The 19,140-nt window shown below is 48.7% G+C and overlaps 1 long non-coding RNA gene across 1 annotated transcript in view; it reads left to right on the top strand.

The window, feature by feature from the left end:
• Positions 1-11,555, top strand: part of LOC119383696 (uncharacterized) — a 45,213-nt gene extending 33,658 nt beyond the window's left edge. Inside the window, exon 3 of the long non-coding RNA XR_005181714.2 lies at positions 11,329-11,555. This is a non-coding gene — a long non-coding RNA (uncharacterized LOC119383696). The remainder of the gene's footprint in view (positions 1-11,328) is intronic.
• Positions 11,556-19,140: the final 7,585 nt, after the last annotated feature.

Genomic DNA, 19,140 nt, shown 5'->3' with positions numbered 1-19,140 from the left:
GCTAGAAAAATATCTCGTGTAAGAGGACACAGTTTCCCCTTGCGCAAGCAAACGCCATAATTATAGGTAAGTCACAAAGGGCCACACGCGCCCAGCTAAACTACGGATGCGATAAGCGCCAACCACTGAAGTTGGTCTACCTAGCACTTTCCAGGGCTACCATCCTCGACAGCCTATACCTCATATTTGAAACTTTTTTAGCGCGCACAGAAGACGAAGACAAAGAAAGGAGGTACAAACAAGCGCTTACTCAGAACTGATTTATTTTTTGAAAGGGACTTAACATATAGGCACAAATAACCATCACAAAGCATATGCGGAGCAAGTCATGAGGCATATTAGCGGAATACAACAAGTTAACCACAGTTCAAAAAAGACATTTCTTTATCAGTAAGCGCCACCGATGGTTGACTGATACACGTTTTCCCACACCTACTTACATTTAAAGCTTCCATGACTTCACGTGTAAGTTTATCACTGTGAGCGAACAAAAATGTCTATGTCACTGAAAACAGGATTACAATGACACGATTTACAATGATTGGACAAGTGCGAAAACATTTCTTTCCTCGGAGAACTTTTATGTTCTTATGTTTTATGTTCTTATCGGATACCGCTAAATTGTGGAAATATGTATATAGAACAGGCCGCTGCATCAATACGCGTCTAAAAGAACATAAAATTTATCTTGGGAAAGAAACCTTTTCGCACTTGTCCAATCACTGTAAATCATGTCATTGTAATCCTGTTTTCAGTCACACAGACATTTTGTTTGCTCATTGTGATAAATTTACACGTGAAGTCACGGAAGCTATCCGTATAAGTAGGTATGAGAAAACGCGTATCAGTCAACCATCGGTGGCGCTTACTGATAAAGAAATGTCTTTTGAACTGTGGTTAACTTGTTGTATTCTGCTAATATACCTCATGACTTGCTCCGCGCATGCTTTGTGACGATTATTTGAGCTTATATGTTTAGTCTCTTTCAAAAAATAAATCAGTTGTGAGTATGTGCTCGTTTGTACCTCCTTTCTGTGTCCTCGTCTTTTGTGCGCGCTAAAAAAGTTTCAAACACGAATTCATACCAACTCGCCCACCTATCAGTTTACAGCCTATAGGAAACCCAAGCTCAAGTTTGCGGCCCGACGACAGCGCCTCACTGCAGCTCTGGAGAGAAGCTTTGGCGCAATTGGGGGCAAGCGCAGCCGACTCGATTTGTTTGTCGGCAGCGGGAACATGCGCGCGCGGACGCTGCTCACTCGGTGTGGGGAACTGGGGCGCCATGCCGACATCTTGACACGCTGACCCGAGAGGTTTGCTTTGCGAAGCTGCATTTCCACGTTGGCAGAGCGACCCCTCCGGAGCGCAAGCGAGGTCCGAAGTACTGCGGTGTCGTGGCCTGCCACAACAGTGCAGACAACACCAAGGCACGCGATTCACGTGTGAAACTGTATCGGTTCCCAGGCATGTCGCACCAGAAATAAAAGCGGCAAGCGTGGAAAGCTGACAGCGCTGTCTCGCCTTTTATTTTGGCTGTCTTAGTTCATGGCTTTCGCTCGTTTCGGCTACCTGAATCAGTCGTAACGCGGCGCATGCACGCAGCGACTACAGTAATGATTACTCGCTGTCTTCTCGCATTGTGAAAGTCCAGTTACGGTTGTAGGTGAAACAACTTTGTGTGTTTATTCCCCGTGTTCGTGAGACCTACCCGTCCTTGTTGATCGGTCACACTCGCGTTATACCGTTAGCGTTGCGCGGTTGGTTTAATTCAACCGAACTCGGCACATTGTGAGAAGTTCGGCGCCTGCAATTCACGCGTCGGGAGAATGCGTTATCAAGCTGGAACGGACGTCAGTGCATTTTCAGCAAGCATTGAGATCGTTCTGCAGGTTTTCTTAGTTTTTGTCACTTTATTATGGCGATATATATTTAAGCCGCTTAATATAACTGGCACTTAATTCATGCTTTGTAATTGCAACCTTGAAGTAACCACCTTCCGACTTTCTGCGATTTTCTAGGCGCGTTCGCGCAGCAGGTTTTACACGCCTGTGAAGTCAATATCCTCATAAAAAGAGTGCAAGCATGACGCGAGAGCCGAAAAAATGAGGCGAGCAGTTCATCTTGCTTCACAGTGCTTAAAGCTCAGCTAGCTGCCTCGCGTCTTAATCGGCGGGTGATTCTCCAGCGGCACGGAAGACTTGACTCTAACCTTCTCGGGAAACAGTGCCATGGCCGCATAATTTCTTTTTTTTTTCGTACGCCGCAAAAGTTTGTTCACGAAAGTACACGGCTGCTACTGTAATCATGCCATATCAAAAAAAAGAACAATCATATGATTCGTAGTCCACACCGCAGAAAATTGATAGCGTGTACGGCTTCATTTCGGAGTGCATGTGGACCATTATTCATCTTTAAAATGACAGAATGAGACTTACCTCGAGGTGTATGTCCTACACGGTGTAATCACGACTTGGGAAATGCATTTCGCTTTGAGTCAGGCGTTGTTGTCGTCGATCGTCTGCTCTTCCCCTTAAAAGTGATTGACTGGCCTTTCTCCTTTAACCAAGTTCGCTCTTCAGAAGTGTCAGTCAAGCTTCAAGATCCTTTTGAAGCCGCACTGTCGATGTCTTTATCAATTATCGATGTCTTTGTCAATTCCGGGAAACCCGAAAAATGCCCGAGCCAGATTTTTCATCGCCGTCATGCCTTGATGAGTGTCGTGCAGCAGCTGCAGCACTAATTTCCGAACTACGGCGGGTATCACGGTTCCATGGCCTCAATGAGCAATATCGTTGCTGCAAATCAGCTCGTCTTTCTTCTGGAAGAAATGCCGCAATGTTTCTTGTGTTGACGGCAATTTCATTGGCCAGCCTTAGCGAATGTAACGCATAAGCGACCTGCGCAGGCCATCAGGTGCTGTTAATTCGGCGAATTCATGCAACGACACCACTCCGGTGTTTAGATGGTCTGCGAGCAGCACATACTCTCGTTCGTCTTTCAGCATTGACTTCACTGTCATGTCATCGTGCGGCATTTGCACAGGAAGACAACTCAATGTGTCGGCCGCAGTCACGTCCTTTCCCAGTTTGTACTGAATGGAGTACTTCTAACCACCATGTAAAAGAGCCCAACTCCCTATCCTTGCTGCTGTCAAAGGTGGTGTCGGCTTATCGGGACTAAAACGGCGCATTAGCGATTCATGATCTTGACCAATATAAATTTGCTTCCCACCAAATACTCGCAGAACTTCGTCACGCCAAATACCACCGCTAAGGCTTCGCGCTCAATCCGGAAATAATTTCGCTCGGCTGAAGAGAGTTTGCGAGATCGAAACCCGACTGGGTGGTTTACGCCATTCACTCTGTGATACAAGACTGCCCCATACCGCATGAGGATGCGTCCATTTCCAGGATGAGTGGTTTGGTGGGGTCATAGTGCGTCAAAAACTGCACCTCTTTTATGAACCACTTCACTACTGCCTCGAATGCATCCTCTTGCTTAGCTTCCCATTGCTAAGGCGTCTTCATAACAACTCGTATACCGGCGTAAGTATTTTAGCCAAGTTGCACAAGAATGCGTCGTAATACGCAACCAGGCCTTACAGTGCGTGCAGTTCCGTTACACCCGTACGTCGAGGCATTCGTAAGAGAGCGTCGATGTTTTCAGTCTTTGGCCTCAGGCCACTTGCGCTAATGCGATGACCAAGCAATTCCACCTCCGGGTGACGAAATCTGCATTTGAGCTTGTGAAGCCTAACACCGGCTTCCCTGAACCGCTGGAACGCCTTGCGCAATTTTTCACAATTTCCTCTTTCTCCGGCGACCGCCACATCTTCCAAGTATACTTGTGCCCCTGGGAGACCCTTCAGTATCGCTGCCATTCGCTTCTGAAAAACCGCCGATGCTGGCGCAACACCAAACGGTAACCGGTTAAAGCAATGCAACCCTTTAGGCGTGTTTGCCACCAACAGCTTGTTGTCGCGTCATCTATTAGTAGTTGGCTGTATGCATCCTTCATGTCCATTGTACTAAATACTTCCGCTCCACTGAGCTTCACAAGTACATTCGTAATCTTTGGCAGCGGATGCTGCTTGGTGTGGCATGCTGGGTTGACTGTCGTTCTAAAATCGCCACACAAGCGGATGGAGCCGTCTTTCTTTACGACGGGAACGGGTGGCGCTGCCCACTCGGCGCTGGCGACCTGTGTAAATATGGCCGTGTTGACCAACCTTGCGATTTATTCATTTACACACTCTCGTTGCGCGCATGGCACAGAACGGGCCTTACAGAATCGCGGTGTGGCTCCCTCGCGAACTGCATGTGAACGGGATAACCCTTGATTAGTTCCAGCCCTGGCGAAAACAGATCTTCCATATTTTTTTCTTCAGCATAGCTGCAATGGAAATTTCGTCAGTAGTTGGTGGCTTACTGTTATTGATGTCCAGGTTGAGCACTAGGCCTCCGGTACGCTGGAATGCTTGAGTTATGTCCCGCCCACACAGATTTCGGGCGGAACATCACAGACTCTCAGGCCGCATGCAGGAATTATCAGCAAGGAAAAGGCGGTGCCAAGGCACACCAGATACTTACCGAAATCAGCAGAGAACTGGACAGTAGCTATACCCAAACAATAACTTGAGCCCCGGGACACGAGGGTGTTACTGGGAACCTCTATGCAGATGAGGCGGCTCGAGGTTTCACTAATTACCGAGCTGCCGATAGCAACATCGTGGAGGACCCCACACCCATTGATCCTAGTTACAAAGCGGTCCTGCAATATTCCAGGGATTTGAGGAGACTAATCAGCGCCGCACAAGAACCTTTCAGCCATGGATTCTGCGGCGTTACGTAGGCTCCAAACGGACACATATACAAACATTCATAGATTACATGTGTACTAACCCACAGCATACAAAGACATATGGCCATGGCGTGGGAGCACAACGCTCTACCACATCATATGGGAGTGCACGGCTCATACCGAAGAGCAAGAGGTTGATAACACCAGATTGAGGTGGGAGGCATTGCTGTCCAGCCCTGCCCTCGGTGACCAGCTCAGGCTGGTCCGGAGGGCCAAAAGGATGGCGAGGGCCAGCGGTGCCCTAGAATAGGGGCCTGACCACGCAGCGTTGCCTTGTTTTAGAGGCAACGAAGTCTTGCGCAAATAAAGTTTTGTTCTTCTTCTTCTTCAGCCGAGGAACACTAGCGTCGCGTTGACGGTTTTTCCAGCGTATGTGACCGGGACTTCCATCTGTCCTTTCACTGGTAGTCTTCCGGTAGTCTTCCGATTAAAACGACGACTTCTCAGCTTGCTGATTCCTTATGGAAAACCGATACCATTCCGCTATCTCGTTGCCTTTTGGCGCAACGTACTCGGCCAATTTTTAAACTGTCTTCGTATGTCATATCCTGAATCTTCTCAGGTACATAACGGCCTGCCAGGCGGTATACCGTCTTGGTATAATGGCGCTAACCAGTAAGGCCGACCCCGCCATGGTGGTCGACCCCGCCAAGATCGCGGGATCGAATTCCGGCCTCGGCGGCTCCATTTTTGATGGAGGCGAGAATGTTTGAGGCTCGTGTACTCAGGTTTAGGTGCATCTTAAAGAACCTTAGGTGGTCGAAATTTCCGGAGCCCTCACGGTGTCTCTCATAAACATGTCGTTGTTTGGGACGTTAAAACCCCAGATATTATAATTATTATTAACCAATACGGCCCGACGCTCCTTCGTATCGACAATCTTATGAGCTTCGAAGAAAGCTTCTAATCGCACCTGGATGCTTCCCACTTGTCGTCACCTTCATCAAAAACAGGTGGCACGCCATGCGTCGCCATGCTGTTCCCTGGCCGCGGGGGTTAATCAACTCGTCGCCACTGAAGCAACCGATGGCTAAACAGGAATGAACGCAGGTTTATTGAGTTAGTCGTTTAAGTAAGCAACTCCGGTGTGACGTTATGTCACTCATACGCATGCGCTCGTGGCATTTTCTGGCGTCACATCACAACCAAAACAATCAACTCAAGCACGCCGCTCTCAACGTAAAGTCTGTGCAAGCGCACGTGCACGGCCTCGTAAAAGGCGCTCTGCTCACAGAAACTCGCGTGTTAGTGTTTTCACTAGATAAAGTTCTAGCGTTATACGTAGCCAAGTTCAGATTCAGAGCAGCGCTTTGCGGTAGGTGGCGAGACACTGGAAGTTGTAAAGGAGTACGTCTACTTAGGACAGGTAGTAACCGCGAAGCCGAACCATGAGAGTGAAATAACTAGAAGGATAAGGATGGGATGGGGCTCATTCGGCAAGCATTATCAAATCATGAATGGTAGTCTACCACTGGGGCTCTTCGATTTTCCACTTCTGGCTACCCGCGGGCTGCCAGAGCCAGCCAGAGCGCGCTCGTTTTTCTCGGGTTGCTCCGACCCCCCCGCGGTGAACTTCCGGTTGGCGTTCGTTTTTCTCGGGTTGGACGGTTCTGGCGACCCGCGGGGAGCCCGAGGGTCGCCAGAACTTTCCAGGACAATTTGTCTGAGTCTGAGTCTGAGTCTTTATTTCAGACATGCATACAAAAAAAAATATATATATACATGGCTGAGGAGGAGGGAAAAAAAGCCGCACAGTCGCGGCTTGACGTGGAAGCTCTCTGGAAGGTTTCGGGCTAGCAGACGCCGAAAAGAGACGATACGCGCTCGCCGCCATCTTTGTGAGGACTCGACGGATTGCAATGCGGGCGCTTGCGGACTACACCTTTGCTTGTCCTTACGCTCGGGCCGCTCGGCGCCGTTCCGCCGTGCGAGATGGCGCAATTACGAGTGGCGGCGAGCACTTGGAGCTAATGTTTATTGCTTTTCTTATGTGTCCGGTGAAGTTTCCTTCCGTGAACAACGCGGCGAACTGTCGCGTTCTAACCATTCTAACTGCGTCGTGCACATGTCCCGAAAGTTATGTACACGTACGTACGAACGCATGGAGACCCCTTTCGAGTTTATTTTTTCGTAGTAGTATTCGATTGTGGTGTCGTGTGTGCTTTATGTGCATTTAGCTGAGACGATTGTGATCGAACTACCTATTTCGCTCCGTCTTATGTTTGCGTGCGTGAACCCCGTCAGAACTTATTTCAGCTAGGCCTTCGATGTTGATAAAATGCACTGATCGAATAAAAGCGATCGCGACATTGTTTTTTGTGTGATCCTCGTTGGTCGCGAACGGCGTGCGAGCGTACTTCGATCTACGGGCCAGTATATGAGGTATGGTATTATGTTATGCTACGACGCGTCGATGTGAAAAAACGAAGATGAATTCAGAAATGTATACATCCTTTTGTTGCTTATTTCATCGTCGGCTTTGTCTTTTTCCACCTCTTAGTAATAATTCCATGCAGTATGTACGCGGTTATCACCTATCGTAGCTCAAATAAAAGCTGAGCTAGTACATCTTAGGACTGGAAAAGAGGCTCAGGCAGCATCTGCCAAAACGAGTCGAAGACGCGTCACACAGAAGTTTATCTTAGATATGACGCGCACTCGTGGTACCCATACCGCCGCATGTCTCAAGTTATGACAAAACGCAGCTGGTCAACGCGTGTGTGCGACGTAGTACGCGATAGATCCTCGAGCTCTTTTGGGAACACGATCACTTTCGCGAGATTTTCGCGTCGTGTTGTGCAGCGACTGTTACACGTGCTAAGCAGACGTGATCGAGCTGGTTAAGCCGTTAGCGGCGCGGTAGCTCACCTTCCATCGCTTTCGTGGCGCCGTGCGCCAGCTGGCTGTTTTAATTGTTCGCGGACGGGGCGAGTTGCGCACGATTTTGCGAACGTACGTGATCGTATCCCAAATCCGTATGCTCGAGAATATCACTTCAGCTCTTCAGCAAACCTAGCCACATATTTTCAAGCGGGCAATGCAGAAAAACCAACGCGCATGCGGCGCAAAGTTTCGTTTGCTGCCACGGCGGTAGCGTTTGTTTACGTTTACGCTGGCTGTCCCAGCGTTCGATTTTGTAATCTTGGGGCAGCTTCGGGTTGTCTCGGGCTTCCCACACATGTGACCAAGACGCTGCTTCCTGTCCCGACCGGAACTTGCTGGCTGACCCTCTGGCTATCTCTGGCTGCCAGAGAACTGCCAGAAGTCCGAAAATCGAAGAGCCCCACTATCCCTCAAGAGGAAGGTATATAACAGCTGCATCCTACCGGTTCTTACCTACGGAGCAGAAACCTGGCAACTTACAAAGAGGGTTCAACTTAAGTTGAGGACGACGCAGCGAGCGATGGAAAGGAAGATAATAGGTCTAACCTTAAGAGACAGGAAAAGAGCAGAGTGGGTCAGGGAACAGGCGGGGGCTAAGGATGTCATAGTTGAGATAAAGAAGAAGAAGAGATGGATATGGGCCGGGCACGTAGCACGTCGGCAGGATAACCGGTGGTCATTAAGAATAATTGACTCGATTCCAAGAGATGGCAAACGCGTGACGGGGAGACAGAAAATTAGGTGGGTAGATGAGATTAAGAAGTTTGTAGATATAACGTGGCAGCAGAGAACACAGGACCGGGTTGATTGGCGGAACATGGGAGAGGCTTTTGCCCTGCAGTGGGCGTAGACAGACTGATCATGATGATGATAGATGAGGTAATCATTAGCAGATATTTGGCCTCCTTGAATTGAATTCACAGCGTTGTAGCACCAGGATTTTCGTGGACTATGTTTTACAAGGGCTCGCTGGGAGAAACTGAAATTTTCGTCTTTTGGTATACTTAATTTGTATGCGATTTCATTCTTAAGCCACTCTGTTTTGGTGTGCTGCTTGTTGCGTTTCAATGTGCTCGTGTTTACGGTGTGTGCAAATGTGCTACCTTGTGAAATAATATTTATTTTGCGAACACACATTTTTGTATTAAGAACAAACTCTTTTGTACAGGTTTATGTAGTAGCGGATTTTCATGTATCCAAGGACAGCTAGAAACTAGTTGGCAAATCATTCCAAGTGTTCCACAGACGATCAAGGACAGACTGATCACTAGGTTTAGAGCAGTGTTTAAGTATCTGTCGACTCACCCGCTTATAAGCCTTGAAGATGCCTAGTGAAAATGATAAAGGGGCACTCTTATGGTCCGAGATGCTGTCTCGAGCACACAAACTGTATTTTGTCACTTAATAGAACTTTTTGTTGGGCTAGTTGGTACATGCTTACTGAAAAACGAAAAAGACGCGTACCATCAAGGAAAAAGTAAGGACAGGACAGAAAGGGCGTATACCCCCTTTCTGTCCTGTCCAAAATACCACCTGTATTTTGTCATACCTGCTTCTTGAAAACCAAGTAAATCTTCAATTCTGTAGTGGCGGCGAATATGGTGGACATAGCAACCGCTTGAATAAAGTTCCAAGGCAACGTAATTACAGTAAAGCGATTGAGTACTCCTGAGGCAGCACAGATTTTACACTAGTTGATAGCGGGAGAGTTACAATTACTGCTGAATGTAGCATAATCGCCTTGAAATGAATGCAGGAAAGTGCTTACTTTAGTCATACAGTCAGGTAAGACGCGTGCAGCAGGAAATGTATTTAAAAATATGTGGCCCCAACAACGTATGCTTATGCGAAGCCTTTCGGAGTCTTTGGTAAGGTTAATAAGCACTCCAATAATCGGATGTTGTGCCACCACCTGGAATAGGCCGGTTGTCTGTCAATGTACGGTGTGATAGAGCGACGAATGGCACCAGTAATGTTGGCATATGGCAAATATTCAGTAACAAAACAATGTGCGGATGGTTGTTAGAAGCAAATATTTGAGTTTGTCAATAATATTGTTCAATCTTTATGGATTTGCGTGTACAATTATTATTTCTTGTTGGGCGGTATTATGTTTTTTTTCAATGAGAACTCGCATTACAATGCGGAAGTGCTACGCACTTGATCTTTGCAACATCTCACACAGGCCACGTATTGTTATATTTTAGTTTCTCGCCGAAAAGGAGCCCGCGTTTCCTGCTATCGCTGTCTTCCTTAATGGTGTCCTAAGGCAATATTTGCTTGCGCAGCCTACCTCTTCTCAAAGGTGTCTCGGGAAAAGTATATTTTTCCATTATACAAATGAAGCATGTATTCGCACCACCTGGCACATTGCTGCACCATCAAGTCATCTATGTTGTCTATGTGAGAGTATTAATTTACTGGTCCCGAGAAACAGCAGAACTATTGTCTTCTGGGCACAGTAATTTAATTCCGCTCCAAATGCGCGTTTATTTTTTATTATCTCTTTTTCCCACGAGAAGGGTAGGCGAGACTTTATACAAGTAAGATGAGGCATGCGGAAGCGAAATACTGAAATATCCGTCCGCCAAATACAACAGCCCAGTATCACACGTTTTCATACAATTATTTGCAAGCTATGTAACTATGATATTGCAGAGAAGAAAACAAGGACACTGATATTGTAGCACGTTTAGTGGTTTGATAAGTTGTCAAACAGCGTGGCCCTAAACAAGGATGTACTGTATGCAGCTACCACTGGGAATCCAACAATCCCAGACAAATACAGCTCGTCATACAAGTACAACCTACAATAAGCAGTAGTAAGCATTGATCACTGGTCGCTGATCAGTCATCAGGCGGGAGCACAGGTCGGTCGTATGAAAATTGATGTGGCTGTCGATTCTTTAAAATTGATATAGAGAAGGATTTCATTCGCCCAATTACAACATATGCAATGCCGTCATTGCATCATAGCCATGTTGTACATGAGTTGTTTTATGCGCTTCGAGATCAGGCGTATTCTTTTTCAGCTTTGGCTCAGGACATCGTACGCTTACAAGACTGAAAAATGTGACCATAGCAATTATCTGTATGCAGTCGCAAGAAGTTAGGAACGGAATGTGTAACCGCTGGTAGAAGGAATTCGCACTAGCCTCTAATTTTGTATTTAAAACTCAAAAGCCTAATATATGTGTTGAGGATGTATGTTGTGTGTGTCGCGACCCGTGAAAAATTCTCGTAAAATGGAGCTAGTTCTGCTAACGCAGCCACAATTTCAAATTATGTCCTCATACATCATTTCTCCGTGTGTGGAAGCAAGGTAAGGCACTTTCACAGTTAAGCACACGACAGTTAATACGATAGCGAATTTAGGAAACGTGTTTTGTCTGCAAATAAATGATAAAAAGTGCTACGCAAAGTGCCTGGTTACTCGTTTACATTTCGCAAACATTTCATTTTTAGTGAATGCCAGGACACTCGTTAGCGTACACCTTTAGCGCACTTGTGATGCTTTAATGGACTTGTAAATACCAACTAGTGCTTTATTGTATGTCTTGTGATGTTCTTATTTCTTTTCTGCAGTAAAAACCAAAAGCTGCTCCCAGGTTGGCGGTCAATGTCTCAAACGTTGCCGAGGATATGGAGTTCGGAACCACTACGCCAAATGCGACATAAAAGGGCTAAAGTGCTGCGTATACGTGCAATAGTAGGGGTCTCAAAAGCCAATGGCACGCGCAGAGTAATCCTTGATGTCATGGGCAGTTTACCACTGCTATGATAGATACGGAGCAATAAAATGGTGGAGGAAATGCTGGAACAATGTTATTTTGACATGACGTAGTGTCCCTTGTTGGTTAAATATTTATTAATGTAAAGAGAATACACATTTCTTCATTCAAACGTTCTGCAGATCTAAGGTGGCGGGGCTCTTCGTCCAGGGTTTCACTTGCTATTCCGAATCACTGGGCCTATTACAACATTACCAGATGGCTTACCAGCGCCTGTTCGGAGTTTCGCGCCTCCAACGGCCTGTGTGGTAGTTTGTTTGTCTGTCCTAACGCGGAGTTCGGTTAAGTTTCGGCATGTGTTGGTTGCGTTCAGTGTCAGTCCGTGGACTGCGACCTGCCCAGCTTCCGGTTAGGCAGTCCCATATAGCCTCATCCCAATCTTAGGGCTTCGAGGATGTCAGCTCGACTGATTGGTAGCTCGTGGTTGTTAGTGATTATCGAATCGTCATGAGGTGCGTCCGTCGCCCGCTTTGCGGTAGCGTGAACAAGAAGGTACACCCGGTATTCTCAGGTACACCCAGACGGTGTTCCCAGGTACACCCGTGTAGGCAGGGCACCAAATGATGACATGGTCTGCTGCGATATGTGAGCCGAAGATTTCAGTAACAGTGTTTGGTATTGTGCCACGTAAGTAAAGTCAGCATGCCACCTGTGAGACCGTGAGCATTTTGGAATGCGTACGCCGTTTGTCCGTAACTTTGATTATCAGGGCAACATCGGCAGCGTCGACGTAGCCACGGAATGGGCTCCGGAGGATCAGGCATCCGCGTTGTATATGTCGAGGCCGGCACTCCGGTATTAAAGGTTGCGTGCACGAGTTTGACGTCTTGCACTGTGAAATTCCAGGTTTATATGGAGTGGTAATGGAGCCACGTCGATGTATGGGGGTAGTGTTCGATGGAGTAAGTCTGTATTGCCTCCACTGCACTACTCTCTGAGGGGAAGACGGAGCTTGGTGAGCAAGGCCTCGCCTTGTGGCGTAGTGTTTTAGCAGTTCGCGTTGCGCAAGGAGGGCGGCTGTTACATATTATACATACGTGTTTAGAATCGCAAGCTAAGTGAAAGCTACGGCACTGGTATTTTGTGGTAGTCCTAGCGCTGCCATGCAGGCGATTCAGAGGAGCCGATCACCTTGTTCTGTCTCCTCTGCGGAAAGCAAATATAATGCGAGTGTATACGAAGACGTCTACAACCGGCAAAGTGTCACTTTCGCGCATACTTTTTCTGTTGCGAGCGATGTGGCCCAGTAAATTCGTAATCCCCTTCGCATGGTGTCGCAGGAAAACGTGCGTGCAGTGTTGGTGGTCGGGATAAACATACACACTACGAGATGTTTGGCGGTGAGAAGGCGGAACGACGGTAGGTATAGCGTCGCGTAGATGGTATGCATAGTCGTAAACGTCTGCAGATACCGTGGGCAGGTCACTGAAGAATTCACCAGCAACTCGAAGAGTGGTGGCAAGTCTCAACTTGGCGGCGCTTATGAAGGAGTCGCTACAAAGAGACGCGTGGATGCCAAGCATAACGAAAGGAGGGCGTTCGATTCGCGACGATGAAAAAGTGGAAGCCATGATTGACGCCTTCAGCTGGAGATGCAAAGGTTCGATGCTTCCATTGGCGATGAGATGGTACGAGGTATTCTTGATGTGGTTGTACCGAGGAGCCGAGATAGATTGGCGAACATTGTTGAGTTGAACTGGCATACCACGGTCAGTCGTAATGGTGCAAGGGACACCGTAGCGGCTGATTCACAGAGCGATGAGCGCTCGGGCTGTCGACTCCGAAGTTATGCTTTGAAGAGCCATCGCTTCAGGCCATCTTGTGAATCTGTCAGTGTAGGTTAACAGGGAGCGATGGTTCCCGCATGGAAGTAGTGGACCAGCAATGCCGACGCGTAGGCGGCTGAAGCGTGCGTCTGGAGAAGGGACCGTTCCAAGAGGAGTGACAGTGTGACGATGCACTTTAGACTGTTGGCACCTGAGGCAAGCACGTGACCAATGACGGACGTCTACATTAATGCTCGCCCACACATAACGTGAAGTGATAAGTCGCTATGTGGCTCGAATGCTATGGTGAGCCCAGGAATGCAAGGCATCGAATACTGATCGAAGGAACTGGAGAGGTACGTAGGGACGAGGACGTCCTATCGACGTATCACGAACAAGGGGCACTTCACAGTCAGGCGCCAAGATGTCAGCCAAGACGAGAGATGTGCCACGTTTTGTAGCAGCTGGGGCTCCTTGGCATTCTTCTGGGCGGCAGCCATGGCTGTGAAGTCGGTGCTCGTTCGGCCGTATTGTGCTGCATGGACAGCAGCACGAGATAGCGCATGGGCAACGGCGTTTCTCGTGTGTATCAGCGCGTTAGTCACGCGCTTTGTGCCACGTGTCTCGCGTATCGTCGCAAAGCCAGCTAATGAGAACGTAATAGTTAAGAGCTCACGTTAAAATGAACAAAACTATCTAGTGATAAAAAAAAACCGGGGCGGTGGCCCCGGCCCGGTCGCGTGAGTGGTGATGAGCTCGAACGAGCCATACAGTAGCGCTTAGGGCCTTTAGAACATACCATTAATGAGTTAAGACGAGAAAAGCGCTTCTTAGAGAAGAAATATCCAAATTGAAAGGCGGGGCTGCACAACGGCAGCAACATAAACAGCAGAAACGACAGGAGATGTTATTAGAGCCACAACATCTTCCGCCACAGCCCTTGCCGGTCGAGGTGAATACGGTGAACGACAGCTCGGTGGAGACAGCGGACGAACGCGAAGACCGCCTTGTATCTTCCAAGAGGGCCGCGTTAGACCCCGAAAGACCCACAACCGAACCGCGTAGCACTTCCTACGAAAGGCTAAAGAAGCGCATAGAGAATATTGAGACAAGCCTAGACGAGCGTTTCGCGAGCCAGACGGAACAAATTAACAAAATGTTTACCGTGGTCAACAACTCGGTGGCCAAGCTCGCGGAGCAAATGACTCAGGCGATTGCGGCGCTCACGGCGCGAATGGACGACTTCGAAGCGAGGCCCCCGCCCCTTGCGGGCAGGCCGTTGCGAGCGACCGGGAAACCATACGCGAGACCGCAGCAGCAGCAAACTCCGATAACAGACGCAGAAACGCAGCACCAACAGCCGAGTCTATCGGGCGACGTGCTACATTAACACACACGCTTCACGATGCCTATACGCGACAAAAAACACACACGCACTAGACAACATCCACAACAGTACATGATCTGGCAGTGGAACTGCCGGGGTTACAGAAGGAAGCGGGGCAATCTCCAGCAATTTGTATGCAACTGCGAGAGAAAGCCGGACGTGATCCTGTTACAGGCGACAAACGATCCGGTCAAACTGGCGGGCTACAAAGCCATAGATGCGGCCGCGTCTAGCGAGGGGCAGAGGCAGAGACGACGGCGAGTTGCGTCGACCGGCGTTATTGCGACGTTGCCGGCCGCCGCGGTGCTCGTTCGTCGCAACCTAACAGTGGCGCAGCGTGAGCTTCAAGGGGTGAAGATACCGCACGTCTTTGTAGAGCTAATTCCGAGGAGGGGTCAAGGGCTATTCGTATTGAACGTATACAGCAAGCCCTCGCTGCAGCACAGATTCCGGGAGCTGTTCCGCAAGGCACGCGCAGTCGCCGGCGATGGACCGCTCCTCCTCGCGGGAGACTTTAACGCGCCTCACGCGGCCTGGGGATACGCACGAGAAACACCCAAGGGCAGGCGCCTGTGGGAGGACTCAGCAGACCAGCGACTGGAACTCATCGCGAACCCTGCCGATCCCACGCGCAGGGGCAACAGCGCATGCGTTGACACGCTACCGGACCTTGCGTTCGTGGCGAACATAGCCAACGCGCAGTGGCACAACATGCAGGAGGATCTCGGAAGCGATCATTCCATAATAGAGCTTCAAATAGATACAGGGCAGCATACTAGGGTGTGCCACTTCGAAAGCGCAGGGAAAGCCAGGGGACGTAGGCTCCGTCTCGTGGAATGGGACGCATTCCGCAAGACACGCAAAGAACGCGAGCGAGGCGACTGGCCGATAACAAACATTGACGAATGGACCGAGACGCTCAGGGCAGACGTGGACGCGGCAACGCACGAGGTCCCTCCCGAGGCAAACCTTCAAGTGATCGATAGCAGGATCCTGCACATGTGGGAGGCCAAGTAGGCTTTGCTGAAGAGATGTAAGCGTCAAAGGCACAATAGGAAGCTGCGCAGGCGCATAGCCAAACTGGACAGGGACACAGAAGAACACGCCTTACAGGTATGCCGCGCGCAATGGGAGGAGACGTGCAATGGCCTTGAGACTCAGATGCGCGGTGCGAGCGCTTGGCGCCTCTTCCGGCACCTTCTGGATCCGGAGGAAACCAAGACCGCTCAGGGGCACAAGATTCGCAGACTCGTACGCGACTTTGGGGGCACGCCAGATGAATTTCTTGAGGCCGTTCGCGAGCGTTACTTTAGAACGGGAGAAAGACTACAGCACGCAATGTACGACGGAGACGACAACGAAAAGCTAGACGCGGAGTTTAGTGAAGCAGAAATCAGGGCGGTCCTAAGCAGTCTCAACACCAGGTCGGCCCCTGGCCCGGATCGGGTGACCAACAAGACCCTACGCAACCTGGACGACGAGTCAATTACGCGACTGACGGCCTACGTTAACGAGTGCTGGCGAGAGGGCTCCCTCCCCAGTGCGTGTAAAAGGGCCCGCGTGGTCATGATTCCCAAACCGGGTAAGCAGGTGACGATCGATAACCTAAGACCAATCTCGCTCACGTCCTGCGTGGGCAAAATCATGGAACACGCTGTCCTGACTCGCGTGACTGATTACCTCGAAGACGCCGACGTCTTCCCCCCCACGATGTTGGGATTTCGTCGCAACCTTTCCGCGCAGGACGTGATGCTGCAGCTCAAACACCAGATCGTAGACGACACTTCTCGTTCCACCAAGGCGATTATCGGCCTCGATCTGAAAAAAGGCTTTTGACAGTGTCAAACACGCGGCGATTCTCGGCCGTGTCCGATCGCTGGGATTAGGCCAAAGACTGTATAACTACACTCTAAAAAAAAAGGGAGCGAGAATGGAGCAACGGGCTCCGTTCCTCCTTCGGAGCCGCGACTTTCTCCTTTGCGGACGATTTACTCGTCGCGCCCTCTTGCGGCAAGCGCCAAGGGAGAAACGTTTCTCCTCAACCACGTGACTTGCGCGCGCGCGCATGCGCACGCCGAGTTACATCGTGATTCCGTGCTGCGGAGAGCGGACGCTTTTTCGCGCTCGCTCGGCAGTCTCAGACCAGATTATCCAGTGCTACCGATCTCGGCCAGTCGCGTGCAATTACTTTTACCTAGGATTGATGCGAGCAACACACGAGTGACGTTCATTGTTTTTGTTCTATGTGTTGAGTAACGTGTGTGGCGTTTTTTTTCCTTTTTTTTATAGGCTCGGCGTGTGCGCGATGCGCCGCATACTTTCGTGTGTCTCGTGTTGTTTGTATACGTTTGCGCACGATCTGCTTTGTCATAAATACAGTAAGTCCCGCTTCACAAAACAGTCTTGTTTTAATGAATACCTTAGACTGTACACCAATAATTCAATTTTTTTCGGCGTTAACATACTTGGCAAGAGCACGCGTTTTACACAGCACTTATCAATACAACAAGCAATATAAAGAAGCATAATAGCGTTTGCTGTCGGGCTAGTTGGTGCATAGCTGAACTTCAATTGATGGCGCAAATGTTAAGACAGGAACGTAGAAGACACGTAAGACACGGACAAGCGCACACTCGCAACTAAATTTTATTCTTCCGAAAGCTTAGCTTAAGAACCCTCAAGCAGCATGAAGTTAATGAAGTTAATGAAGTTAAAGAAGCATGAAAGTTAATTTTTACAACATTTTAGCAAACGTGATACCACTGGACAGCGCATGCGTGAAAGTACGATAACGTATATTTGCTGGAGTTTGACGTGTCGAAACCACCGTATGATTATAAGGCACGCCGTAGTGTGGGACTACGGATTAATTTCAATCAACTGGGGTGTGTTAACCTGCACCGGAACACATGGGTGTTCTTTGCCTTTCGCCCCCATTGAAATGTGGCCGCCGTGGCCGCATTTTAACGTTAACCTGCATCATAATTGCACATATCTGAAAAATAAGTCAATGATTTCTGTCAATTAAGCCAAAATTCTCAATCACATGCGTTTTGGAATACGCATGCAATCACTGAGAATTAGGACGGACTTACGCACGCGTGCAGTATGTATCTCTCGTTCTCATGATTTTGCTTTGGCGTGCGAAACTCAACACAAAATGCGCTTCTAATCTAATTCTAAATCTAGTTCTAATGACAGCTGTGCACAGTAGGTAATCACTAACACTCTCACTCACCTTTGTGAAAAGAGTATTCCAAATCCAACGCAAGAATAACCACCGCCACAACGACAACTACACAGTTGTCGTACAATGACCACAATTTCACACGCCAGGCGAATACCGTGACGTAACAGTAGCAGAGCAGCATGTAGGTACAGCGTACTGAAATATTACAGAACACGTAGTGTGGGTAGCGTTCTTTTCCATAATTCGCGCGGTGTAGCGCCAGTTTCTCTACTCAAGTAATCGAGCTGCCGCGGCGCCAAGAGCCACTGACATCGCTCTCGAAAGACCACCGTCCGGTGCGAGGCCATCTTGTCTTGTTTATTCGCACGACCCGCGTTGTAATGTACGTATACACAAATGGGACGGCCGTACCGCATCAGAAGCATTGTCACTGAAGGGCTAGCAGTTGAACGAATCCATGGCCCATCGTCATACTTGTGGTCAACGCATAAATAGAATGTGAACCGATGTCAACGCCAAACCACTCAACAAAGTCGACGCGACGAAGGCGACGGAGTCTGAACGGCATGTTGCTGATCTTGCGCCCTCCCACAGTAACTATTGAAAATAAAGACATCAGAGAGAGAGAAATTTCATCTGTGGCCGCTGTCGGAAGATGGCGCTACTTCAAAATGTCATCGGAATGGTATGAACGTACGGCTCTCAATGTGGTCGTTTTCGCACTAACTTATTCAACTCTGTAATTATATCGTTCATTATTATGCGGCTTTAGATTAACTGGTGCGCTTGGCTAAGCCATAGCTGCTATTTAATAATGTCGGCGTATATTGTGACGCAGCCATGGAATCGTAAAGAGTTGAATAAAAATGACGAACCTTTGTGCCACCATGGTCCACTGTAATTCAGTGACTATATAAGGGCCAGCGCTTCATAGAGGGGTATGTGTAAGCGTCTGTAGTGAATGGTTATATACATGCGAATAAATTGTGTATGTATTGAATTCATTGTGTGTACTATGTATCTGCCAAGTGAACGTGTGCGTATTAATAAAAGCTGTATCAACTTTCCGGTGTGCTTGAGTAATCCATGAATGGGCCTACCTTCCCGGAATGCAGTGTGCAGTATCAACGTACGCCGCCTCTGACAGAAACATCTTTTTTTAGTATTGTTTAATCCCTCTAGATGGCGCCAGCTAACACCTACTTCACGGCCGCGGCGCTCTCACAGCTCCACCTACTTATATGAAGTTGAACATCTATCTAT

The sequence above is a fragment of the Rhipicephalus sanguineus genome, chromosome 2 (genome assembly GCF_013339695.2).
Source record: "Rhipicephalus sanguineus isolate Rsan-2018 chromosome 2, BIME_Rsan_1.4, whole genome shotgun sequence".
In the NCBI taxonomy this organism is placed as follows: Eukaryota; Metazoa; Arthropoda; class Arachnida; order Ixodida; family Ixodidae; genus Rhipicephalus; species Rhipicephalus sanguineus.
This window is presented reverse-complemented; position numbering and strand designations above follow the sequence as displayed.